This window comes from Rhinolophus ferrumequinum, chromosome 10 (assembly GCF_004115265.2).
Source record: "Rhinolophus ferrumequinum isolate MPI-CBG mRhiFer1 chromosome 10, mRhiFer1_v1.p, whole genome shotgun sequence".
Taxonomy (NCBI): Eukaryota; Metazoa; Chordata; class Mammalia; order Chiroptera; family Rhinolophidae; genus Rhinolophus; species Rhinolophus ferrumequinum.
Window position 1 is genome coordinate 87280047 of NC_046293.1, and position 26492 is coordinate 87306538.

General features: G+C 47.5%; 1 protein-coding gene across 5 annotated transcripts in view; it reads right to left on the reverse strand.

The window, feature by feature from the left end:
* Positions 1–26492, reverse strand: part of PRMT8 (protein arginine methyltransferase 8) — an 89169-nt gene that overhangs the window by 60166 nt on the left and 2511 nt on the right. The window contains exon 2 of one of the 5 annotated variants that reach the window (XM_033118481.1): positions 10868–10976. The exons of 3 other annotated variants lie outside the window; for them this stretch is intronic. The gene's annotated coding sequence lies outside the window, so the exon portion shown is untranslated. Of the gene's footprint in view, positions 1–10138; positions 10160–10867; positions 10977–26492 lie in introns of those variants that run through there. One more of the 5 variants, XM_033118483.1, reaches the window with a different exon arrangement.

Consider the following 26492-nt stretch of genomic DNA (forward strand, 5'->3'; position numbering starts at 1 on the left):
CTCTGTGCTTGAAGCGGACCCCAATCTTGTCTCTATTTAAATATATTGAGGAGACAGAAAGCCCTAGCTGGTCCAGGCAGCCTATGTAGTCAAGGTCACTCCTGCACCCCTTAGCTGCAATTCAACTCTGATTCCAAGGACCCCTTTTCCATGGGGCTCCCTGAGACTCTTTCCTCAGTAGCCAACTTACAAAGTGTCTACCATGCACCATACGTTGCATTTTTGAGGCAAAGTGGTGAATAGATATGGGGGGCAGGGATGGGACATTCGGCTCAATAGCCACAGGTCATGGGGACACAAAAGTGACAGTGGTCCCTGGTGCTTCAGAATGTCAGCCCAGCTCAGCGTCCTGCAGAGGGGACTGCAGTCTGCCCATCAGGTGATAGATAGGTGTGCCCTGCCCCAGGAGGCTGGGAGTGGGGAGGGACACAGCAGTGGCCTGTGATCCCTGGGCATTCTGGTAACTAGTTCTGCATAATCACCTCCAGCCTTGACCTGGTGGGATGCCTGGTGCCCTCGTGTATAGATCGAGCCCTGCCTTGCACTCTCCCCACCTCTCCTGAGGGCCCCAGGCTGAGGGCACTGCCACTTGAGAAAGGTCTCCTGATGCTCTCTGCTTTCCTGATTTGTTAAAGGTCGCCTCCCACTGTTAGGATGTGTCTTTTTCTTGTACTATCAGTGCCAACTGCTGCTCAGGACAGTCTCCTGCCTCCATGCCTGGCCTTCTCCAGAACATATTCAGCAGTTTTTCTTCCCAATAAACCATCTGTGATTTTCCTAGTCTATCCCACTGCAATGGGGTAAACAGGCCCAGGCCCCACTAAATGCTGAGATAAGGTAAAGGTCTGTGGAAGCACCAAAGCTGGAGACCACGAAGAGGACGGCTTCCTAAAGAAGTGTTCGAGCTGGTCCTCGAGGTTGGGTAGGATTTCCCCAGGCAGGGGTGGGGATTCAGGGCAAGTTTTTTTACCTAACCCCACATCTACCTGGAAATGAGGAGAGATAATTGATGGTGATGGTGATCCCTGACATTGACTGAGGACCCACTGTGTGCCAGGCACTGTGCACTTTACAAATATCATCTAATAAAATTGTCACAGTAACTCAAGGGGGCACTGAAATTTACAGATGAGGAAACTGAAGCTCAAAAAATTCAGTCAATTGCTTGAACCCAGAGCTGGCAAGTAACAGAGCCAGGATATAAACCAGTATCTTGACACCAAAGCCGTGCTCTTGACATGGATTCTCTAGTTAGCTCAAGGTCAGTCCCACCAAGCTTAACTAAGCCACTGCTGGGAGCCAGGCCATGTGCTCAGAAATGGATAGCAAAGCTGGCTGGGGCAGGAAGCTGGCTGGGGTAAGAAGGAGAGTCAACAGGCAATAGCTAAACCGAGGAAAGGGCCTTGATGGAGGTAGGTACATGTCAGCACCTCCCCCAGGTGACCAAGCACAAAAGGGAGAAGACAGACAGCCCCAATTGGTAGAAGGAGAAACTGAGGCCACCCAAGGAAAGGAATGTGTCTAGGGTCACACAAGCTAATCTAGAACTGGGATCTCCAAGAAAATAAGAAAGGAGAGGTGGGGAGAGCAGAAAGAGCCTTTAAGAAAGAAGAGTGGAGGTGAAGGAGACACGAGGGGGGAACTGGCCGGGGCAGAGAGAAGCAGCTCTTTCTGCACCAGGCCGCTGAAGCTAACGCAAGCCCATGGGGCTCTTACTGGCACCAGCTCAAGCTGTGAAAATGATTTTCCTGAGAACAAGAGGCTCCGCATGAGGAGCCAAATCCCGCCCTATTCTCCAAATGTCAAGAGAACTTCTCCTAACCTGAGTCGTTTGTCTTCAGCAGCAGCCTACCTGGCCTGAGGCCCCATGGAGGGACAGAAAAGGGACTGCACGGGTGGGGGCAGCAAAGGTGGAGCGGAGGAGGGCGTGGGAGGAGAGGGGCCTCCCAGCCCAGGTGTCACCGCATCTTTCTTCCCAGCTGCCTTCCCCTTCCTCTCACCTGTCCCATTGTCACATCTAGCCCGGCCACAGGGCAAGCCCCAGACACACATCACTGCCTTTCCTCCTGTTCATATTTACTCACCAGATGTGATCTAAGCTGTGGTCCATGTAGTTGATCGTCACGTATAGTCAGCTCTTCACGCACCGTCTGCCTTGCATTACGGACCACAGCTTTATCCGAAAGGAGACATTCCAGCGGTGGAATGTCAGGCAGAGTGAGGCAAGCAAGGGGTCTGCTGGGCGCCTGGACCTCTCCTACTGCCCACAAATAGAGAGCTGTCCTGTCTGCTTTGGACAAAGACAGCCCTGCTTCCACCCTCATATCTACTCTCCTGCTCCCATGTTTCCTATTGTCTGGACTAAAGGCAAAGCGGTACTGAAGTCACCCTCCCCAGAAGAAAGTGCTGTGCTAGAGTAGTAGCCCTGGTTCACTGCTTCTCGCCTGCGGGTCAGAAGTCAGTGAGTGCGGGTGCCGGGGAGAAGGGTCTCCATGCTGCTGGTCCTGCAAGATGGTGTTGTCTCCCGGTCCATGGCCTCCAGGGCCCCGGGCTTGTTGGCTTGTCAGCAGGCTGCCACATGCACCTCACTAGAGAGCTGGCTTGTTAAAGGCGTAGAGAGTGTCGATGGCCCTGGGGCAAGGCCAGACATGGATGCATGCACAGTGTGGGCTGCTGTCACCCACTGGGACCTTCCTGTGTCACAGTGTCCCTGACTAACTCTGACTTCTCAGCAGAGCCCATCCTCACGTGCCTTTTAGTTACCCTAACACTCAAGCCCCTTCCAAAGCGATGCTCCTGGAATCCTCTTCACTCAGGTCCTGCCACTCGCCATGCTCAGTCCCCATCCTCGCACTGCCAGGAGGTCTGCAGGGACCCTTGGCTGAGCAGGGCTTGCAGAGGAATCCAGGGCAGTGGTTCTGAAAGTGCAGTCCCCAGACCACCGGGGTCAGTGTCAGCATCAGATGGGAACTTGTAAGAAATGCAAATAAGTTCTCAGGCCTTACCAGGCACGACTGAATCAGAATCTCTGGGGGTGGGAGGGCCCAGCAATCCACTCCAATAAGTCCTCCAAGTGATGCTGATGCATCACAAAGTGGAGGACCGCTGGGCTAGAGTTGCCCTTTTCTACATTGTATTCCGCAGAACAGGTACTCCTAGGAAAGGGATTCTGTGGTAAAGTAAGTTGGGGCAAATAAGCTAAACAGATATCTTTTTTTTTTTTTGCTTTATTGGGGTATAATTGACATATAATATTGTGTAAGTTTAAGGTGCACAATGTAATGATTTGAAATACATATATACGGCAAAATGTCAAGAGATTTGTTATTTGTAATCCTTTTAAGCCTTTCATTTGCTAAAATGAATTGTGGTTCTCCAAGAGGGAATTAGGGTGTCTAGTGCTATCAAATTTATGGTTATAGCACCCTTTTCTCCTGGGAGATCTATAAACATCTCTAGAAATTAATGGGAACTGTCTGGGAGGCTCTGATTTAGGACAGTGTTTTTCTACCACAACCTGCATCAGTCACCCTGGGGTGGGTCTCAGGCCCTAGCTCAGACCAATGGAGTCAGAGCCTGTGGGGTGAGACCCAACACGCTGCACGTTGAACCAGCTCCCCAGTGTTTCCTGTGAAACCCTGGTCTAGGCAGGCCTGGGGACAGCTACCTGCCTTCTCGGCTGCTCTTTGACCCCTGCAACAGCCCTCAGAGGCCAGCCTGGCACTGCCTTGGTGCTACTGTAATTCCCAATGTCCAAGCCAGGCCAAGGACACCTGGAAGAGAGGCAGCAACAGATTACAAAGAGTGCCTTAGCTGTCACAGCAGAGGAGCCGGGATTGGGTGTGGCCTCTGCCACCTTCAGGCTGGGTGACCTTGGGCCAGTTCCTCGGGCCATTATGCCGCTCAGCCAGAAGGGCAGGCCTCGGCACAGTGTCCCAGTGCTCCTGTCAGCCCCTGACTGTCTCTTAGTGGTACAACAGCCTTGCCTGCTGCAAAGCAAAATGGCGTTGCACCCACGCGGCACTCCCCCTGTCTCCTGGATCAGGAGCTGCTAGGAGGGAAGCTACTGGATTTGCTGGCCGTGACCTATTTTCTAAATAAACTGGGGCTGTTTTCCAGCTATTAGTCACTTTTTCCCAAGCCTCCACATATTAAATTCTCTTATATCCTCAGATATTTTGGCTGCAAGAGATGTCAGTTTAATTAGATGCTTGGCTCGTGGCTCTTTCTCCTTAATGGGCTTAAAAAGCAGACTTCCCCTTTTTTCCCTCCCCCTTCCCTCCCCAAGGCAACAGGAGCCTTTTTCTCTCCTTTAATTTGAAGGAGGTCACCGAGTACTTGGCTTCCCTCCCTGCTTTCCTTTACAGACAGATGTGCAGAAAGACACGGCCAATCCCCTCACACCCGCACTGCACCTGCAGTTGGACTAAACTCTAGTCCCACATTTGGGTGAAATCATCCCTGTGGGAGCTCAGCTGAGGCTCGTGACTCTCTCCCCTAGGCCCGGGTCATCGGTGGAGGTAGAGAATGCCAGGTAGCGTTCGCACAGGTAGAGCACCTGTGGATTCTGGTCTTGGTTCTCTCTTCCTCTATTCAGACCACTATGTAAAAGCCATGTAACCTTTCCTACCCTCAGTTTCCTCTTCTGTCAAATGACAACAGTTATGTGTCCTGCCTCTTTTATGAGCCTACTGTGATGATGGAAAGATGCTGAGTGTGTATTTGGAGGAAATTTTAAAGTGCGGTAGAGCAGGATGAGACTTGCGTCTCTGGCAATCTGACTCTGGGCCTTGATGCTGTTTTTGGATGCTCTCTGGACCCTTCATGGCAGTAGACACAGTGACTTTGGCTGCACCTCTCACTCCATGCTGCTGACTGCCTCACCCTGTCCTCACCTTCCTCATTGTCTGCTCTCTAGAGCTCCTCTTCCTCAGAGCTGTCTCTGTGTTATGTAATTGCTATCTGCAAGACCATGGCCATCATGGAAAGCCAGTCTTTTTCTCCAGCCTCTTGCTCCCATTCTGAACTCCTAGGGCATCTGCTGGTTATATTCTGTGTTGTTAGCAAATGCTCTCATTCAAATTGTGTCACAATTAATTGTAGGTGTTGCTTCTACAACCTAGAAACAAATTCTTTCAGGCCAGTTTCCAGACCGTAGGTGTCATTGCTTCCCCCTTAATACTTGGCCCAGACCTGGGGTTCAATCCCGATGTGCTGATTACGGTACCCTTATTCTTCAGCCTGGTCAGCGTTGCCCCTCATAAATAGATTATGAAAGTGGAGTGATGGAGGCTGCTTCCACCACGCATTCAGAGACCTTTCCTTCCCCTTGAGAGGGTGGGGAGGTGGCAGGAAGAAAGACAAAACTGAGAAGAAGAATCAACAGAATACTAATAATATCCAACTCTCTGGAGGGTTCAATGCTACTCCAAATGTCTTTACCAAGAACTGTCTTATGTCCTGGGATTTCAGGAGAAGAAAACATTTTGCAAATATAGAATGCATTTATTAAGCACTCGTAATCCCTTCCATATAGACTACAAGTGGCTTCAAATACAGATTCAAGTGTATTTATTAGACATTTTTCCAGCCATCTCTTCACACCCAACTCGTGCAAATAATGATGCCATGGCTCAGAGAAGCCGACTGACTGATTCAACCCATGCAGCACAGCTGGTTGGGACCCAGGAGCTGACCCCTCACAGAGTCTCTAGCCCCATGATTTGTCCATTAAGTCAATGGCTGGAGAAAAACAAGCTACAAAGTGGTGTTATAAGTCAGAAAGAAAATCACAAGTTGTTGGCCAAGACCATACCCACACCAGCTTAATCTAGATTCTTGTCTGATTTCCATGAGCTCCCCAGGACACTTTTCTTTTAGCTCTAGCAAACCTATTTACTGCAAATAAATATATTTCCACCTGAGATTTTTAGCAGAAGTGACTGACTCTTTTAATCAGATATTCCAATATAAGTATTCACTGAAAATATTGACATTCTACTTTGAAAGGGAACAATGTCAGCCACCTGGTAATATTCAGGTCTACTTCAAGGGTGCCCTCAAATTAACCAATGACATATTCCAGGCAACTGGATTTTTAAAAGCACTCTCAGGGAATTCCAAAGATCAGTTTAAAAACTGAACAAAATGTAAGAAATAATAATTTTGAAGACACTGAACATCAGGCAATGAAAACCTGCTTCCCTGAGAGATGACAAACAAACAAGATGAATGCCACGATGGCCTGATTTATTGCCTGGTGTGAGTATCTGAGCGATGTTGTAGGGAGCGGGAACCAAGGCAGGGCTGGGAAAATCTCTCAGTGGCAGAGATGGAGGCGGGAATCAGGACAGCAAAGCAGCTAGAGTTTGCAAGGTGGAATACTGGAGAGTAGAAGACTACACAGAGCCGGGCCTTAGGATATCTGGATACAGTGCCCCTCAAGTCTTCAGCTGAGACTGACCAAATCATGCCTGTGAAGAAACTACCTGAGGCCAGGAAAACAGCTACCGGAAAGCTAGAGGGACTCACCTATGGTGCTCACAGAGAGCCAGAAATGGTTTTTGCGCCCCCAAGCCAGAGTAGAAAACCTCATATTTCATGAATACTCAGAAGAGGTTTCTTTCCCCCCAGTGGTGGAAATTAGCCCTAGACTAAAGTCTACTCTGATTCTACCAAATAAAGCTTGAAAACAAGACTTGAAAGGGTTAAACTCTCCAAGTAATTCAACTGCATCCCAAATACAAAATACCCAAAACTATCCGGCACCCAGTAAGGTCTGGATTCCACAATGTCTGGCATTTAGTCAACAATTATCAAGCTTGCCAAAGAAGTGGGAAAGTGACAGCCACTCTACATCAATCCAGAAAGGAGACAGATAATGGAATTAGTCGATAAGGTCATTAAAATTATTACTGTGATTTTATTTCACACGTCTAAGAAACTAGAGGAAAGATTAACCATGTTAAGTAGAGACATGGAAGATATAAAATGGCCCAAACTGAACTTCTACAGATAAAAACTACATGTTATGTAAAATACACTTGATTAGGTTAACAGCAGATTAGACATTAAAGAAGATTAGTGAACTTAACACAAGGCAATACAAACTATCCAAAATAAGACATAAAGAGAAAAAAAGACCAAAAAAAGCCAACCAGAGCACCAGTGAGCTGTGGAACAACTTCAAATGGCTTGGTACTCACGTAATTGTAGTACTCAAAGAAAGGGGAAACAGAAAAATATCTAAAGAAATATTGGAACGATGGCTGAAATTTTACAAATGGATAAAAACCATAAACTTACAGATCCAAAAAGCTCAAGAAACCCTGAAGAAAAGAAACAAGAGAGGAAAGAACGTACACCAAGTTATATCGTAATCAAATTGCTTAAAACCACCGATAAATAGAAAATCTTAAAAGCATCCAGAAGTGGGACAAAGACATGTTACCTACAAAGAAACTAATACAAGAATGACAGCCAACTTCATATAAGAAACAATATAGACCAGAAGAAAGGGTAGCAATACCTTTAAAGTACTGAAAGGAAAAAAGAAAAGCTGTCAATTTAGAATTCTACACACAGTGTAAATCTCTTTCCAAAACTAAGGCAAAGCATTTTTTGAGGCATACCAAAGCTGAAAGTTTTCATTATCTACAGGCCTACGCTATAAAAATGCTAAAGGACATCCTATGGGCAGAAGAAAAATGATACTAGATAGAAATCTGGATCCATGCCAAGAATGGAGTGCTCTGGAAATGGTAACTACGTGGGTAAATATAAAAAATATATAAATATAAAAAATGCCTTTCTTATTGTTTAAATGACCATTAACTGTATAAATAGAAATTTTATAACAATGTCTTGTGGGTTTATAACATATGTAGGAATAAAATATATAATAGCAATAAGTACAAAGGCCAAAGGGGGAGAAATTGAAGTATATTTGTCAAAAGATTTTTATAATGTATGTCAGGTGCTGTCATATTACTTGAAGGTAGATTGTGATAAGTTCAATATATATTCTACAAACTCTAAAGAAGCCACTTTATAAAAGCACGTAAAGTTATAGCTAATAAGTCAGCAAGGGAAATGAAATAGAATCATAAGAAACACTCAGGTATTGTCCCCCACCCAGAGGGCTTAAAAAAGTGTAAGGGTAACAAAGAACCGATAACTGATATAGAAAGAAATAGAAAGATGGTAGCTTTAAACCAAACAGCACCGATCCAATATTTATATTTCATTACGTTACATATAAATGATCTAAACACCTCAATTAAAAAGAGGTTGTCATATTAGATTTTAAAGACAAACATATGCCATCTTGTTTGAAACTTACTCTAAGTTAAAAAAAAAGGTTAAAAGTAAAAGGATTTTTTAAATGCCATGTTAACTCTAATGAAAAAGCTATAAAATATAACTCTAAATATAGCTATATTAATGTCAGACAAAGTAGATTTTAGAGCAAATAGTATCAGGAAAAAGAACTTTTCATAATGATAAAGGAGTCACATTATCAAGAGGACATAATTCCAAATGTTTATTGATCCAATTAAAAACATGCAAAACATGAAGCAAAAACTGATAAAACCAATTTTTAGGGAAATGCAAATTGAAACTATAAGGAGATAGATACCACCTCACACCCTTTAGGATGGCTAGTATTAAAAATAAAAAAAGAGAAAATAGGTCTTGGCAAGGATGTTGGAGAAATTGGAACCCTATGCACTGTTGATGGAAATGGAAAATAATACAACTACTATGGAAAACAATGCTTCCTCAAAAAATTAAAAATAGAATTACCGTACGATCCATCAATTCCACTTCTAGGTATGTACTCAAGAGAATTGAAAGCAGGGTCTCGAAGAGATATCTGTAGACCCATTTTCATAGCAGTATTATTCACTAACCATGTATTAGCCAAAACATGGAAGAAACCCAATTGTTTACCAATGGATGAATGGATAAGCAAAATGTGATAGATAGAGATATATAGGTATAGATATATAAAACAGAATATTATTCAACCTTTAAAAAGGAGGGAAATTCTGACACCTGCTACAACGCGGATGAACACTGAGGACGTTACACTAAGTGAAATACACCAGTCACAAAAGGACAAGTACTGTAGGATTCCACCTACATGAGGTATTTGGAGTCGTCATATCCATAGAACCAGAAAGAATGGTGGTTTTTAGGGGCTCAGGGAAGGGAGAATGGGGAGTTGGTGTTAAATGGGTATAGAACTTCAGTTTTGCAAGATGAAAAGAGTTCTGGACATGGATGGTGGTGATGGCTGTGCAACAAAGTGAATGTATTTAATACCACTGAGCTGTACACTTAAAAATGGTTAAGATGGTAAATTTTAAGTTATGCTTATTTGGCCACAAGGAAAAAAACTGGAGGCAAAAAATGGATAGAACCGCAAGGAGAGATAGACAAATCTGATTAATTTGGTGATTTGAAAACCACTAAAACGAGCCATCCGAGGACTTAAAGCCTAAGAAATCTAGATGCAGCATTTCCCATTCTATCTCTCCTATCACTTCCAAAATTCCCAAGACTGGGGCGAGGGGGCTAAACACAACACATGAAGCCTTTGCTTGTCAAATTTACACCTTATTGTGAACTAACTCGTAAGGTGCCTTCACTCCTGAAGGGAGGAGGAAGGTACTCCTTTCATTTCAATAATGATGGGAAAGAGGGAGAAGGCAAATCCAAGAGGCTGTTTTCCCAGGGAATTCCTGTGGGCCTGGGAGCCTGGGAAAGCTCTGAACTAGAAGCCCAGGAAGGCCTTGTGCTAAAGAGAGGAGTAGGAATGTCAGATCCAACTGCTGCCCCTCGGAGTTCTGGGGTTCTAAACTTGTATTCCTGAGCTCCTGCCCCCTCTATAAGCCTATAAGGCCCTGCCTTCTCTCAACCCCCTCCTGCTGTTCAGTCTCTGTCACCCTGGTCTTCATTCTGCTCCTTGGACACCCCAAAATTTGTTCCCACCTAGGGACTTTGCACCAGCCGTTTCCCCACATATTTAAATGGTTTACTCTTTCACCTCTATCAGGTCTTTATTCAAAAGTCACCTTGGCAGAGTGGCAGCTCCAGACTACCCTATCTCCTCTATCATATTCTATCTCCTTACCTGTTTTATTCTTCTTCAGAATTCTTATCGGTACCTGATCTCAGTTCATTCATTTCTTTCTGTCTTCCCTATAAAATGAAAACTCTATAAATGTAGGCAACATCAGGCTCTGCTATAATCCCGGCTTACAGCACAATGCCTGATTCTGAGTGGGTGTTCAATAACTATTTGTTGAAGGCATGAATAAATGAGCAAATGAATGAATGAATGAGGGGGACTACGCAAAGAACAGGGCTGCAAAGCACAGTGAGAGAGCAGCTGGCAGTCAATCCTGGAGGCGCACTCTCAGTCTCACACCAGGCACCTCCATCCCAGAGAGCCCCAAGGGCGTTTCCCTACCTCTCCCCTAACTCTGGGCCCCTCTGTGCTGGCTCTAAGATGCTCCCCCACATAAATGGCCTGCCCTGCCCTGCCCTGCTTTCTCTCAGAAGGAGGCTGAGCACTCCAGAACCCAGGAAATCTGGGTTAGCTTTGGCCATCAGGCCGAAGTGTAAGCTGGAGCTACCAGAGTCCTTACAGATTAGGTCCAAATTCATTCGCAAAGCCTACCATGCCCACTCCCCACCATGATCTGACCCCTGACTACTCCTCAGGTTCCCTCTCCAAATGCTGCTCCAGCCCTACTGTCCTCTGTGTCCCCTTACTGCACTGGGCCTGTGTCTCCTGGCCTCAGTCCCTGCTGGTCCTCTACTTAGGATCGCCACTTCCTCCATCTCTATTGCCACCTACCTGCCCAAGCCCACACGTGGACAACTCCGGTTAAGTCTTCAAGGAGCTGCAGAAGTCATTCTTTACAGCAATTCCACTTTGATCACCTTCCCCCGCCAAGTGAAATGCCCTGGTGGAGAGATCAGTCACAGAGCATGGAATCTGCCCCTCGGAGAAAGACAGATCGCAACAGAATGACGGGTCCTCAGTGCTTCGTCAGGCTGTTCTGTAAGAACAGCCTTTTGAAGTTGCTAATCAGAGGGTCCCTAGGTCTCTTACTAGGTATCATGGGGTTTCCCTGCAATGAGTGTCACTGTCCCTTCCCACCTGAATGTCATGAAATTACCTCTCCTATGCAGCCACCACACAATTCTCAGAGGAGGTCTTAGGTTTCATCTCTGTATAAAAGAGCCTGTGGTTTTGATGTGCTAAGAAATGTTAAGGAACTGAGGGGATTCAAGCATGCAGGCCTCAGGGTGCCTGCCTTCGCCTCTCTTCTTCCTGCATTACGGTTCTTAGTAAATGGTCTTATTTTAAATTACGAGTCTCATCTTTTCTCCTCCACAGCTCACTTCTATAGGTGCTTCCTTGGCACCTCTCCGGAGGATCCTCTTCATCATACCACGTATCTGCTGGGATCCTCTCCGACTCCCCTACCAAAGCACAAGCTCCTCAAATACAAAGACTGTTTCTTTCTCGGGTGCATCCCCAGGGCTTATCATAACGCATGGGGTTGCCACATCGTACATTCTCTAAATGGTTAGTGAAGGGATGACTGGTTGAGTGGATAGACAGATGGGCAAAAAGCCCTGAAGAGGAGACTGAGACTGAAGGAGTTTAAGTGGTTCCCTTCGGGGCCGTGATGGCAGCGAATGACAGGACTCAGGGCTCCCATGCTGCCAGAGCTGGCCCTACGCAGGATTGCCGAGCGGTTGGAAGGGCTCTTCAGAGTCCGTTCCCCCAGCATCATCCCAGAGGACTGGGACCCGCATGCCATCTCAGCTCCTAGCTTAGGCCTGACTTTGACATGCAAACCAGGTCTGCTTGTTTGATTTGCTCCAAGACAGGTGCACACCCAGCCGTCCTAATCAGCACTCACAACCGCGAGTGTAACAGCAGCCATTTGTTGACCAGGCCTTATGCTAAGTGCATTTTCACTATTATTTCATTTGATCTTCATACCAATCTTTTGAAGAAAAAATATGTGATTCCCATTTTATATATAAGGAAAATGAGGCTCAGAAAATATAAGTAGCTGGTTAAGAGCACAGAGTTAGAAATTGGAAGAACATGGAGTCAATATGGGAGGAAGCTGCCTCCCATGTTGTAACACAAATTCATGAGTGCTGCTCCAAGGTCAAGATCTGGAGGTGCGGATGGCCAGTACTGACGGCCCCTGTCCATTTCCCAATCAAAGGCATCCCTTTTAGGCCCCACGGTGTAGCATTCTGGACTTTCTCTTAGGTACCTCACCATTTTCCCAACTGGACACAACTATTTATCTCTCTCCTGAATCACCCCCTCGTCTCCAGCAAACTGGTGAGGGCCTTCCTTTATCCAGGCTTATAAAAAGGTCTTGAAGAGTGTCTGATTGGGCAGTTTCTGAAGGCTCAGGGGTCCTCAGCCTCGGCACCAGGACCACGTGATGAGAGAAGGCCCCCACCTGAATCCTGGAGCTCGTACTTCTGGTCCCAGCTTTGCCACTGCCTCATTGTGCATCCTTGAGTCAACTTTATTCTCTCTGGTTTAGCTTCCCACTTCAGAAAGAGAAGGGACTGGACTCGATACTCTGGGTCAAACAGGCATGTGTAAGGCGACCAAGCTGGTGATGTGAACTAGCAGAGTGTGTGTAGGCGATGACCCCACTGTGGGTAGCAGGGGGACTGTGGCAGGTGGAGGACAGGCACCTCCTCCAAGAGGTGGCCAAGGTCTCACACTGTTATCTTCTAATCCTATCATGTCAAATACCAGCACATTTAGAAAAGGACCTCCAGACATCATTTGGTCCACACCCCACCTAGGGGCACCCCTAATCCAACTTGTATTGGTGATCTCCAGTGAAAGAACTGGTGCATTCAGAAAGGCTCCAAGAGTCTGGGTGAGCCCCTCTTCTCCAAACCACACCCTGCAGCCTGAAAAGCCAGTCACACCCCAGCACCAATCTGGTCACTGGTTCCAGACCCAGCCAGAGTTCTGACATTGAGCCAAGCGGGCACCAAGCTTAGAGGAAAGTGAACTCGTTGGCTTTCAGTAGGAGACAAGAGACCACCTTGCAGGGAAAAGAAAAAACAAGATGAATTTAGCAGAGACTAGAAAGTAAACCCAGCAACCTGACTCATGGGGCTGTAAGGGCTGAGAGACCTGGCTGTGGCCTTGACAAAGTACCTCTCCTCAGAGCTTCCTCCTGCAAAGGACAGCCATGATCACTTCTGCCCCCTTCCTCCACCCAGCTCCTCCTTAGACTTCAGGATTTGGGACCTGGAAAAAAATTCCAAGACGTATTAAGTCACACTAGGATCCTTGGAGGAAATCATTGGAGCAATATCCGACATAATTGTGATTATTCATTATCTAAAATTGGACAGAATGAAGTACTGTAAAATAATACACTATAGGGAATGGATCTGCTGAGGCAACAAACTGAATTAAAATCATTGCTATTAAACATTTCCCCAAGACTGGTAATTTTTGATGTCTTCTTTTCTCATGCACTAGCTCTTATCTCCAGTTGAAAGGGACTGAAGCTCAGCATTTCCCTGGCACTGATGGGGAAAGTGACAGGGAAGAGGCAAGTTTACTAGGAAAGAGAAGATATTATGTACACAGAGCACAATGATCCATTCTAGTCACTAAAAGCTGCAATGAGAAGAGTAGAATTAACAGCTAGAAACCAGAGAAGGACCTCAATGAGTCATCAGATAAGACGTTATTAACCAGGCCCAAGCAGCCTAAGGGACTTACTGGGGGCCCCTCAGCCAGCTACTCAACTTAAATACAAAACCGCTGCTCAAGCCAAGACATAGGGGACAATAAAGAGCAGCCGCTGTTCAACAGCACACAACTGCATTTGGCTTAGGAGCCCGAGCTCTGCAGAGAGACTCCTAGAATCCACAAGACCAAGCTCATTGTCACAGGGGAAAGAGGAAGAAAGAGGGCATGGAAGCCACATTAGACCATCCCGAGAGGACCGGGTGATGCTGGGGATTGAGCAATGTGTCACATCGGGAGCTGCCAGGACACCTCCTTATGGATTCAGCCACTTGACTCTTTATCATATCTTTGTCCTTTCTCCTGAAAGATAAAGCTGCATGGAAAGTGCAGGGCAACTGAGAATCTCAGACTCCTTGATTCGTGGTGTGGTGGTGCTCTCAGTGTCAAATACAGCTTCATAAAAGATCTGTCCCATAGTAAGCAAGTTGCAGAGCTTGGACTATATCACCCAGATCTCCTGAATCCCATGAACTTTGTCCTAAATGTATGTAATACCCAAGCATCTCCACTGAGGCCAAATGAGGTGGAGAATGGTGGTCCCTGATGTTAACTCACAATGACAATCAGCTGCCAGATAACTACCCTGCATTGTTCCTCTGAGCAAGCAATCACTACCCATAACTCATTCATCATTCATTCATTCATTCAACCAACATCTACTGAGGCCTCTGTAGCCCAGGCAATATACTGCGGCGTAGAGAATGGATTGGCAAGGAGCAAGAGCAGAAGCTGGGAAGCCAGCTGCAGGGGCCCACACAAGACATAATAAGGGTCTGATCTAAGGCAGTGGGGAAAAGGAGGAGATGGAATTAACTGATGTTAAGAAGGTAGAATTCACAGGATTTTGATATAAATGACCTGGGATTGGAGTAGGAGATGTGAGAGTAATGAGAGCCTTGAAATGTGCGTCCTGATTTCCGGCTAGCGTGAAGGAGAGCACGGCAGTGCCCTTCATGGAGACAGGCATACAAGGTGAGGAGCCGATGAGCAAGTTCAGAAGAATGGAAGGGAACTCGGTTTCAGTCATGTTGAATGTGAAGTGTCTGCAGAGCACTGAGGAAGAGAAATCCAGCCAGAAGTGCAGGTCTGGTTGTCACAAGTTGTGGAAGAGGATGAGATTATCCAGGAACAGCAAGCTGGAGACAGCATCATTAAGACGTGGGCAAGGAAGAAGGATCCACATGAAAGCTTGAGAGAGAACAGTCATCAGACATGTGAAAGGCAAGAGAACATAGGGCTTAAGATCCCAAAGAGGAGAAGATAATCAAGAAAAATGCAATGACTGACAGTAACTAACACCTTTGGCTGGTCAGGTGAGATGAAAATCCACTGCAGTGGGTGACAAAGGGGTCTCCAAAACTGGTGGCAAGGGCATGTCAGAGGAGGGTAACTGAAGGGATGGCCATGGAATCATCCCACCCTCACGTCCCCAGTATGGAGCTTGGCTGCTGCACCAGGCATGGAACCCAAAGGAATATAACATCTTGGCTGGAGCCTGTATCCTGGGAGATAAGCCAGGTCCCGGCACTTTAGAAAGAATGGCCCAGCAGCCATACTAGGAAAGACAAAGAAGCACGGCTATAACACATTTGAAACTCAATCTTCCCTTTCTTTTTGCTTCACCCCTGTATACATTTGGAACAGGCTAGACCTGTGACAGTTGAGTAAGGTTATGCATCAATACCTGGTCAAACAGGTACTGAAGGAATGGACTCTTTCCAACATCCAGGCCCATAGAGCCCAGAGCCAAGAATCTGGGGCTGCCTCCCCTGGCAGCTGAATACAAAGCCCTTCACAGTCTCTCCCACCTGAAAAAAGAAACAAGCACAGAAGTCCATGCCAGGGAAAGTGGGAGAGAAAGGAGCAGACTGAGCCAGCAGGTGGAGAGCAGAAATGAAGGCAGAGGTTTCTGGAGGAAGATTCTGTCTTCCCCAGATAAATATTTGCCTACCCTCCCGTCCTTTTTTCCAGGCAAGGCCTAGGAGTGGTCAACTCCCCACCAAACCAAAATCCAAACTGATGGCTCCTTCTTGCTTTTCCCCAAACCTGCACCTTCTATGCCATTGCCACCTGGAGGGAAAACTTCTCACATCTTCAGTGGTACACATTCAGCAGCACACACGTGGGCATGTCTGGAAGGGAAAGCCGCGTGGAGGAGGGCGACCAGCTCGTTTCCAACTCTATTGACAACTCGCTGAGGGCGAGTACGCACGGTTACACTGGGCGGCACTTAGGGGAGGAAGGGATTGACAACAAAGTTTAAGACCTGCACGTACTCTTCCTGGTGCAAATGTCCTCACACCCAGACTCCATTTATTTCAGGCACCCCGGTCAAGTGAGATAGATTAGGACCGCCTCATCCATTTTCACACAGGTCACTGCGAATCAGAGGGCAAACGGGCTCTGCCTTGGGTTCTCTGCTCTCTCTATGCTCCCTGGGATCAGCTGAGAGCCTGAGTGAGGCGCTGGAGTGAATATCGAGGAAAGCTGGGGCAGTCCCTCTGTGGGGCTCAGCACAGAGGCCAGCTGTGTGACCAGATCACGTGGCGTACCCTCCAGAGGTGGGGCATGGACCTGACAAGCTGGATACTGGTTGCTAAAGCTAAAGCAGAGCTGGAAGAAGAAAGGGAGGTGGGCACAGGCTGGACAGCTCTTCAATTAACCCCCCAGGGACGGCCACCAGCTCTGGCCCTGTGGACAAAGCCCTAGCACCCTGCAGCACTGGTGGCCCAAGCCATTGGTTTGGTTTTCTTCACGTCCTGGAACATGAAACATTTTATTTTTAACCTTATAAACAGAAGAGTGAATGGCAGTGCTGACGGAAGATAACCGTGAATAAAGGCGGCCTGGGGAAAGCTGGGGGCTGAGCTCCCACCCCAGCACAGGAGCCGGGGGCCCTGAGAGTCTGTGCGTTGGAGCCAGAGCCTCAAGGCCGCTCAGCTTCCTGTCTGGGGACGTCAGCCAGATGCATCTCGCTTAGATCAGCCAATGATGATGCCTCAGACCAAGTGGGAAAAAAATCTATTGGCTGATCCGGACCCCAGAACTCCCTTGCCTCAGGCGAGGGTTTTCAGGGGAGCCTCCGTGGTCTTCTGCTGCCTCTTGCCGCTGCAGAAGTGCAGGGAATTCCCGTGCCCCAGGCAAAGCCCTGACGCCCAGCCCTTTGTGAGATTTCTGTTGTGCCTGTTCAAAAGGGCCATAAACTTACACTGTTGTTTATCCAAAAATCTCCTCTTACTAGGTTTGCACTGACTATAAACCCTCTCTGCAGCCTGGCTTTGTCCCTCAGCTGTGAGCATCTAACTGGGGCAGCTTAACTACAGCCTTGCTTCAGATCAGCAGGAGGATGGCGGCTATGATCACACATTTCCTCTTACAGTGGGATCAGTGGCGTTCATAGAACATTTTTCCATACGGAAAGGTACATGCAACGTCACTCAGTGAACAAATGGTGTTAAACCTCTAATGGGTGCCTGGTACTGTGGTAGGTGCTGGGAGTCAATCGTGAACTGCACAGAGCCCCCGCTCTCACAGAGTTTATGGTGGACTTATACACAAGGACATCAGCAAAGGACAGTGTGGTATGTGCCATGACGGAGGATGCACAGGTGCTAAAGGATCACATATGAGGGAGAACAAAGCCAGACTGGGATAAGGGGTTGGTGTCAGGGAAGCCTTCCTGGAAGAGGTGACATCTAAGCTGAGCCCTGAAGGAAGAGTAGGAGGTACCCAGGTGATGAAGGGAGGGAAGCAGATGAGTATAGCTGGAGCAGAAAGGGAGGACTTACAAGAAATGAGGTTGGAACAGGGCTCAGGGGTGTGGTAAGGGGGCCTTCCTCCCAAGGATAATGGAAAAGCCACTGAGGGCTTTAAGGGGGAGGGGAAATATAATCAAATTTCCACTGGAGAACATGCCTTCATGCTGCTATGGGAATAGATCAAAGCAAGGAAAGGGAGGGTGTGTGGAAAGCATCCCGGAGGTTGCTACAGAGACCCAGGCAAGAGACGGGAGGGCATGAACTAGGAAAACACAGTGGGACCAGATAAAGGACGATAGATTCAGGACAAAGGGGACAAACCCTTGCGATGTAGCATCATCAGGCCTCACTGTGGGAAAGGAGAGAGGAGAGTTGGGGCTTGTGACTTTGGTGGCTTAATGCTAAGCAAAGTGAGGCGCGTAGGGGAGAGACAGACTCGTGGCAAGAGATGACATTCCGGAGGGGCCCCTGAAGAGGCATCTGAGTGCAGATGTCCTGGAGGCAGTCAGATACGCGGTTCCAAGTCGGGAGAGAGGTCTAGGGTGAGGAAAAAGACTGTAACAAAAAAGGCAGCTGGTATAATATATGTCTGACATACAGGCTTGCTTCCTTTATTCATTCAGTAAGTACTCCGCAGTTTCCTACTAGATACCTGGAGGCAAGAGTTGAACTAATGCACGTTAATAGAGAACATTCCCTAATTGGGATCCTATCTACACCTCTGAGGGGCTGTAATCATTGGTGTGGGCCTCGCCATTGAGGCTCCTGAGAGAAGTGCTGTCATAACTGCTTGTTAGGGGCGATGAAGTCCTTGAGTTTAACTGTCTGTGGGAATTGCAGTCTTTCATTTTCTGCCAGGCCCAGGCTTAAAAGGCCACCACTTTGCTTTCCTTCAGCTAACAAGAGATTATCTCTCACAATAGAGCTACAAATGGGGCCCTAATTGATGGATGTGTGCCTCGCCGTTCCCTTTATAGTGGCAGGAGCCCAGTTTGCTCTCAGCTGTGCCACTCAGGTCAGGCCTCACACACTGGACATGTGCTACTGGATTTACGGCCAAAGGCACAGGGACTTCAACACACTCATTAAACATCTGTTTTGCCACACGAGCCTGGGCAATACCTTGTTCTCTCTCTCCCCTCCCCCCATGTCTCAGTTTCCCTCAGTGGGAACGTGGGAAATGGTCACCCATCAGGCTAATGGTGAACAGACAGGAACTGCGCCTTTTCTAGCAGCAGGGCTTGTGAGGAGCACAGAGAAGCCTGAGACATTGGCCTGTCCCTCAGGAGGGCTGCAGTCTAGCATGATTGGTACTCTGCGCTCCCCGATTTCTCTCACGTTGGCAGGTACTCAGTGAGGTTTCAGTTTCATTCTCTAGATGCTGAGTTCTAGATCCCAGAGCTGAATGTGAGCTAGGAGACAGGTATGCCAGGCTGTGGGTCACAGAGAACCCTATCCCTCCTGTGACTGGGTCACTTCACATGGGACTGGGCCCCCACCCCCCGGGTAGGGCGTACTAGAGAGCCCCATCTTCAGCTGTCTTCGTGGCTTGGCTGGCTGACCTGGGAATGGCTGAATCAATGATTCAATGCTTCAGTGACCTGGATCAAAGAGGCTGTTCTGCTCCAGCCTCTGCTGGCACTGACTTGATAATGTCACCAGTAAGTGTCATATAGTATCTGCTCCCACTTTGGGACACCACTGGGTAAGCCCAGATTATAAATAATAGTTGATCTTCCTTGAGCATTTACCTCATGCCAGATGTGCGGTTTACGTGAAATAACTCGTTTAATCCTCACAGTATCTCAGTGGGACAGAGTGCTATTACCATGTCCTGGATGACAAAAGCAAGGCACGGATGGTGACTGTGTAACTTGTGCAGACCAGTAAGCAGCAGAGCTGAGATCTGAAGCCAGGCGTACTGTCCCAGAGCCTGCGCATTTAACCGCCACACAAAACTGCCTCAGGCCGAGAAGTCAGCGGCTCACAGGGTTTAGTGGCCCATCCTGGAAGGTGCTGAGAAAGTTCTCGTGCCTCCTGCCCTCCAGAATAGCCCTTCAAATGAGCTGGTAATGGGCTCATAATTCTACCTCTAAAATAATTTCTCTGGCAGCAACAAAACAAATCCCCTGGGAGGCTGAGGAGGTGGAACACGGGAAACTGGTCCAGACTGTCAAGCTCCAATCAGCCATAGGCCCTTTCCAATGCATGGAAGTTACTGAGTTCCTTCCCAAATCTCCCAGCGGGTGGGAGCTGGGGTGGGGCAAAGGCGGTGAGCAGTTGGAGGTTGGGGATGTGGAGACAAGTGGGGAGTAAGGCCTGAGTCTACAGCAGAACACATTCTAACTCTGAGAGCACTCGAACTCTACTTACTCGTGCTATCATCTCGGTCAAGATAATTAAGCACTGCAGGTTTCCATTTCTCCAACTGCAAAATGGGAATAATCAGAGTTGTTCTGTAATCTTGCTGTACAAGCTAAGTAAGGCAATGCTTACAAAGCACTCAACACTGCGCCCCACACATACTGAGCACACTAACATGGGAGCTCTTGTGTAATTATTGCTACTGCTCAAGGACAGAAGGCCCGACAAAGATGCTGGGAAGCCAGAGGGCAAGGTCGGCAGCTGAGGAGCAGCAGGAAAGGGACTGGAAGGGGACAGACCCCCTTCATGGACTTTGACTATTCTGAGGCATACCATGCATTCATTCAGTCATTTGTCAGCCATTTTCTACGCAGACCTACTATGTGTGGGCACTGTGTTGAGTGATGTTGAGGGTTGAATTAAGTCCTCAAAAAAGATGTGTCGAAGTCCTAACCCCTGTCACCTAAAGATATGACCTCATTTGGAAATAAGGTCTTTGCAGATATAATCGAGTTAAGATGAGGTCACACTGGATAAGATGGTCTCTAATCCAACATGACTTGTGTCTTTATAGGAAGAAGAGATAAGACACACACACAGGGGAGAAGGCCACGTGAAGACAGAGGCAGAGATTAGAGTGATGTGTCCATAAGCCAAAGAGCACCAAGCACAGCTGGCAAACACTAGAAGCTAGGAAAGAGGCAAGGAGCAAATTCCTCCTAAAAACTTCCAGAAGGAACCAACCCTGCTGACACCTGGATTTCAGACTTCTGGCTTCTAAAATTGTGAGAAAATAGATTTCTGTTGTTTTAAGCCACCCAGCTTATGGTACTCTGTTACAGCAGTCCTAGAAAAAAGACTACAGGTGATAAGACTACAAAGATAAATTTAAAAAACAAAGTTCCTGTCTTGCTATTCATTTCATCCTAAGAAAAAAGCTGGATGAGAGTCCAGGCTTATTGTGGATGGCCTTGGGTCTAGTTTCCAACGAGGTGCACTTTGTTAGACAAGAGTTTTCTCCTGGTCCACTAGCTAGGACTACAGACATGGGTACATCTTAGATGAGTAGGTGGCATGGAATAAAGGTTGTCCTTGCCACAAATTATACCAGGTACCTGTCACCCACGGGGCTTAGCATGGAGGACAGTGACCGTGAGGATGGCAGGGTAGTGGTGGGGGCAGGAAAAGAAGACCTGGGGAAAAAGCTGATGTCCTCTTCTCGGTTTCTTTCAAATCCACCATTCCTCATGTCTCCTATTAATTTCTCCATATTTTGCATTTCTACTCTGGTCCTTCTGATGACTTCCCAGCTTGGTAGTCTGGAGAAAGCATGGGTTTTAGTGGCTAGCAAACCAGATTTTGAGTCCCAGCTCCATCACTTACCAGCTGTGGGATGTTGAGCAACTAACACTAACTTTCTATGCTTTGGTTTCTTCATCTGTACAGTGGGGATAATCCGTAACTCATAGTGTTTTGTGTCTATGCATGGTGTGCAGTATGTAACGTGTGTATGTGTGTAATATATGATGGCATGCATTGAACAAGATGATATATACCAAAGCATTTTAAGTTTCTTAGGGAAAAGAGAGAGAGCTCGTTATGCACAATTCCTAGATCTATGCGGAGAAACACTGGCATTAGATATTACATATCCGGATACGCGAGAAAATTAGCACAAAAAATAAAATAATGAATCAGACAGGTGCTACATTTAAAGGAGGTAGAACTGGCATTGACCTAGGAGTAAACAAGGCCTCGAGGCTGAAAAGCTCTGTGATATTGGGCAAGTTTTACGATATCTTAGTTGAAAAATGATTTGAGTTTCCATGCAGCTCTAAGATTCCATGACTTTATGAAAATGTGCACACCAAGCTGTTTGCTTTTATCAAATTACACTTAAAAAGACATCTTTACTTACAGGTCACCCATTACAAATCTGGGGAAAGCTATGATGCTTGAAGGAATTCGAATAACAAGTGACACAGAAAAGCCATTTGATGTTTGAAATGCTCCATGGGCTGGCTAACATTGGAGAGGCCAAGCTTCTCTAATACTCCTCTCCTGGCTATTCCCATTGGAAGGCTAGGACCAGAATACCACAGAAAGGCCTTGGAATCACTTGGAACAAAAACTAGTCCAGAGGGTAACAGCCCTCATACAGGCCCGAACACAAAGGCAACTGGCCAGGTTTCATCTCCGTTTAGAATAACATACACAAAGGTGACTCGGATTGTAAAAGAAGAGACTGACCTCTGACTTAAGGAAGAATTTCCTGATTACTGAGACGCACAAGGAATCTGGGCAGATCGCCTTCTCCCAAGCTTTTTACCAAGCGGCCAGCCGTGCATCCTGGGTTGAGTAAGTGTGCTCTGCAGCAGAAGCATGTATGGAGTGACCTTTTGGGGGGTCTCTTCTCGCCTGCGCTCTCTCTGTCCTTCCACTAGTCAGTTCACAACAGAACAATGCCTGCTTTTCATACAACGCCATCCCGCTTCCAGTTACCTTGGCACTTCACACATTGTCGTGCTGCCCATTTTTTTCCTGTTGGCACAGTAGACTCCAAGGTATCAGTACTGTTTCTACAAATTTTTGCATGTTCCACACTGGTATGTGGCAATCATTTCACAGTACAGTTAGCAAAGAGGAGGAAATGAAACCCACTCCTGAATTGGAGACGGGAGTGTTGTGTTTCACCCTGTTGACAGCCAAAAGCCAATTTTGGGCTCTCTGAAAAGCCAGATTTCCCAGGAAAAAAAGTATGGGTATCGTCTTCATTCTCCTGAGCTCACTTAGGGACTGAAATCAGTGTTTGCTGAGGAAGGGAAAATGTGTGGACTACGGTTTATGGATTATTTCAGCAGAGAAGCAAGGAAGTGGGAGAGTTCATCCAGTCTGCTACTTTTCGGCAAGACTCCCAAAAGCTAGAAGAATAAGAATCAAACACTACTGAGCACTCACCATGTCCTAAATCCTTCGCCTGAATTAATTCATTTAATCCTCACAACAACCTTGCATGGCCCAGAGAGGTTAAGTTATATTTAACACAACAACACATCTACTAAATTCAGAGCTGGATTTTTAAACCAGGCAAGCTGGTTCCAGAGCCCCCATGGTGCGTTAGCCCCCCCACACACACCCTGCACTCTTCAGAGACATGGGTGCAGACCGTTCTCAGAGCATAGGCCTGAGTCCTGCCTCCTCTTGCCCTCTTCCTCCCCGATTCCCTGACCCATTGGCTGAAAGGAACTTCCTAAGTAGAGGCATCCATTAGCCAGAACCACCAACACACACCAGGTCAGAAGTCAGCTCAGCTCTCCCCATAACACCTAGAGCAATGCTCAGCCCTAATCCCGCTGTCCTGTTGTAGGACTTTTCCCAACTCATAAGCATTCTCTCTCCCCGGTGAGCAAGGCAATAGAACTTTCAAAAAACAGTCTCCAAAATGCTAAAACTGTTTTCTCACTCCTGGGGGCTCTCTTTTGAGGTGCTAAAACCCCAATCAGGGGGTCACCACCATCAATAATGCATCAGGCTTTCTCCCAGAATCAGTAAAGCAAGGAGCTCACAAAGGGCCATTAGCCCCCAGGGTTCCTAACTGGGCATTGTGATTAGTCCTTTTATCTTCCATTGGGAAGAGCACCACATGAGAAGAGTCAGTAATTACTGAGTATCGAATGGGTACATGAATAACCAAAATGTACCTGTGCTTTGAGTTGCTACAGCTCCTTGAGTCCCACAACCTTTACTTACTTTGTGTTTTAAAGGTCCACAGTAACATAAGTGTAGCAGAGGAATGGACGATAGGAAGCCCAATTTTCAGAAAGCCCTGAGTGGCTAAAACCCAGAAGGCTCATGAGCTGGTTCACAATTACATGAATCAATTCAGTCAGCATCTATTAACATTCATTGTTTACTGTGTGCCAGGCACTGTGTTAAGAACAAAAATGTGCATTCCCTAACTGGAGAAATAAAAAAACAAAAAGCCAATTATCTTTCATAAGAAAAGTGAGAGTCAGGGGTTAAGAACACGTATGAAGGAGAAGGAACACCCACGCTACATGGGGGTGGAAGACAAATGACAGATCTGGGAAGGCAGCCCAGAGAAAGTGACCTTTGAGTTGGGTTTTGCAGGTTGAGGACGATTTTTTTTTTCCAGAGAGAAGAAGGGGGGACAGGGCAGCCCCCGCCTTGCACACTCTGCTAAGGAAACTGGGCTCCCCCTGTGTTCTCTACGCACTAGGGCAACATGCTAAGCTTTCAGAGAGACGTCTGACCATGAGCAGGTGTCTGTTTCTGAAAGCCCATTAAGCAGTGACAATGACGCTGGATTAGGGAAGAGGACCAGCAGTGAGAGGCCTGCGTGAGCGCAGAGGTGAGGCCGACCTGCCTCAGACACTTTGAGGGGATTGAAAAGGAGGGTGGGACTGAAGCCTGTGAGGAGCAGAGGCCTAACTGAGGGAGCCTGAGAAAGCAGAAGTGGAACTGACATCGCTACGTATTGACCACATGCTGGGGGCTGTCCCCGCATTTCCTTACGTCCCATCCGACTCTAAACCCTAAGGGGACTCAGCTCAAGTTAACACTTAAAGGCACTGAGGTCAAAGTGGAGGTTAAAGAGTGCCCTCAGGACCCCCCAGTGCCAACCGGGTCCACCAACCCGTGCCCCCATGTCCACACTGCCTCAGCTCCGGACTTGACATGTCCCGAGAGGTTCAGCTCACAATATAAGCAGTCTTATTCATTTTCTCCCTGCCTAAGGATTAGAATACCTTTCCCCATCTTTACCTTTTCAAGAACACCTTCTTCCCATCATCCTCGCCTACGCCCAACATTTGATCTCTCCCTTCCAAAGTAATGTCCTCTTCCCCACTCCTCACCTACTCTCATCCACACATGGCATCTTTTTAAAATTACAAATGTAGGGCACAGGGCAAAGAATCAGAAGTGGGATCAAGCTGTGCTCCAAGGCTGATGTAGCTGACCAGGTGACTTTCAGAGATGACTGGACTTCTAAGCCTCAGTGTCCTCGCCTAGAGAATGGGGATAACAAACAAATACTAACCTATGCTTATCTCACAGGACTATTGTGAGGATTAAAGGAGATAGAAGCACTTGCAAACACCACCAGCAAAAGGCAAGAAAAGGTGCCGCAGGATTATTTGCATTATCAGGCACCACTGTCCACCAGACTGTGAGTCCCTGGAGAGCAGGGGGCCTGGTTGTCTTCACCTTTGGGGGGGTGCATGGGCTACCTAATGATTCCTGGTACAGAGGCAGTGTTTGATAAAGACGTGCTCAATTAAGAACTAGAACTACTACCACTATCAGAGCGTGTGCACGCGCGTGCGCATGTACACACACACACACACACACACACACACACACACACACACACACACCCCACAGAGGCGTCCTTGCCTCTCTCTCCCACCATACACGCAAGCAAACCCACAATTCCTCTCTTTTGGAAGTACTGCTCTAGTCCTGACTTACTCCAAAAACAGCCAGTTCCTGGAGAAAAACCAAATGATTGTCACGCTGCCTGAATGCCTCCATCGGGCACATGTGAACAAGTCTGAATTCCTCCCTTTCTCAGGGAAGTTGCTAAGAACTGAACCCCTAGACTCACTCCCCTCCAAGGAGCCCCCACTGGGTCTGCCCCACCCACCGCCGCGGTGTGCAACGTGGATTTTTTTTTTTTTTTTTTTTTTTTTTTTTTTTGCTCGCAGGAGCTCAGCGCCTCTACTGCTGTTTTCATTGATGCCTTGAGCCGAGCTGGCATGTGCAACTGCTGAGAAGGGGGAGCGCGCAGCCGCGGGGGAAGCAAGTAAAAATAGCCTGGCGCGCGTCGCTCTGCCTGCTGGACGCCTTTAACCCTGGCCGAGGTGGGGAGCTTAGCAGCCTGCACCCCGCGGAACCCAGCAGGGGTCCGCATCCAGACCCCGTGCGACCGGCGGGGTGGGGGCTGCGGAGGGGCATGCTGTTTCTGGCTTCCAGCGCTCCAGCCGCCTGACTGCAAGGACTGTTTGTTACGTGCCCGCTAGTTCGACACTTTACAGAAGTGCAACCTTGACTTCGAGCTATTTTTAGCAATCTCTTCCGCTGGTGGGCGACCAGAGAGAGGAGGGCGAGGGGGTTGGTAAGGCTAGTTCTCCGACGTGAGGCTAGGCGCCTTGCACTACACATCATTCTGAATGTCTGCTCTCCGGTGGAGGGTGGGGAACAGCAAGTATCCAGGGGAACGTTCGCTGCCTTTGCCCTAACTCAGAGACCGCATTAGCTACTGAATACTTGACTGTTTTCAAGCCCCAGGGCCTGTTTGTTTGGAAATCGACAGTTGCCAGATGCATGCTGCTTCTAGCCTCTCAGAGAATGGAGTTTTTTAAAGCTTTGCTGCCTACGCTGTGGGGTAGGGGTTAGCTGCAGTTCATACCTCGAGGGAAGAAGATCTCAAAGGGTCTCTGCACCTTTCTGCGTTCCAGCAAGACAGAGGGACAATTCCCGCGGCACACCTCCATCCCTGCCCCACGATG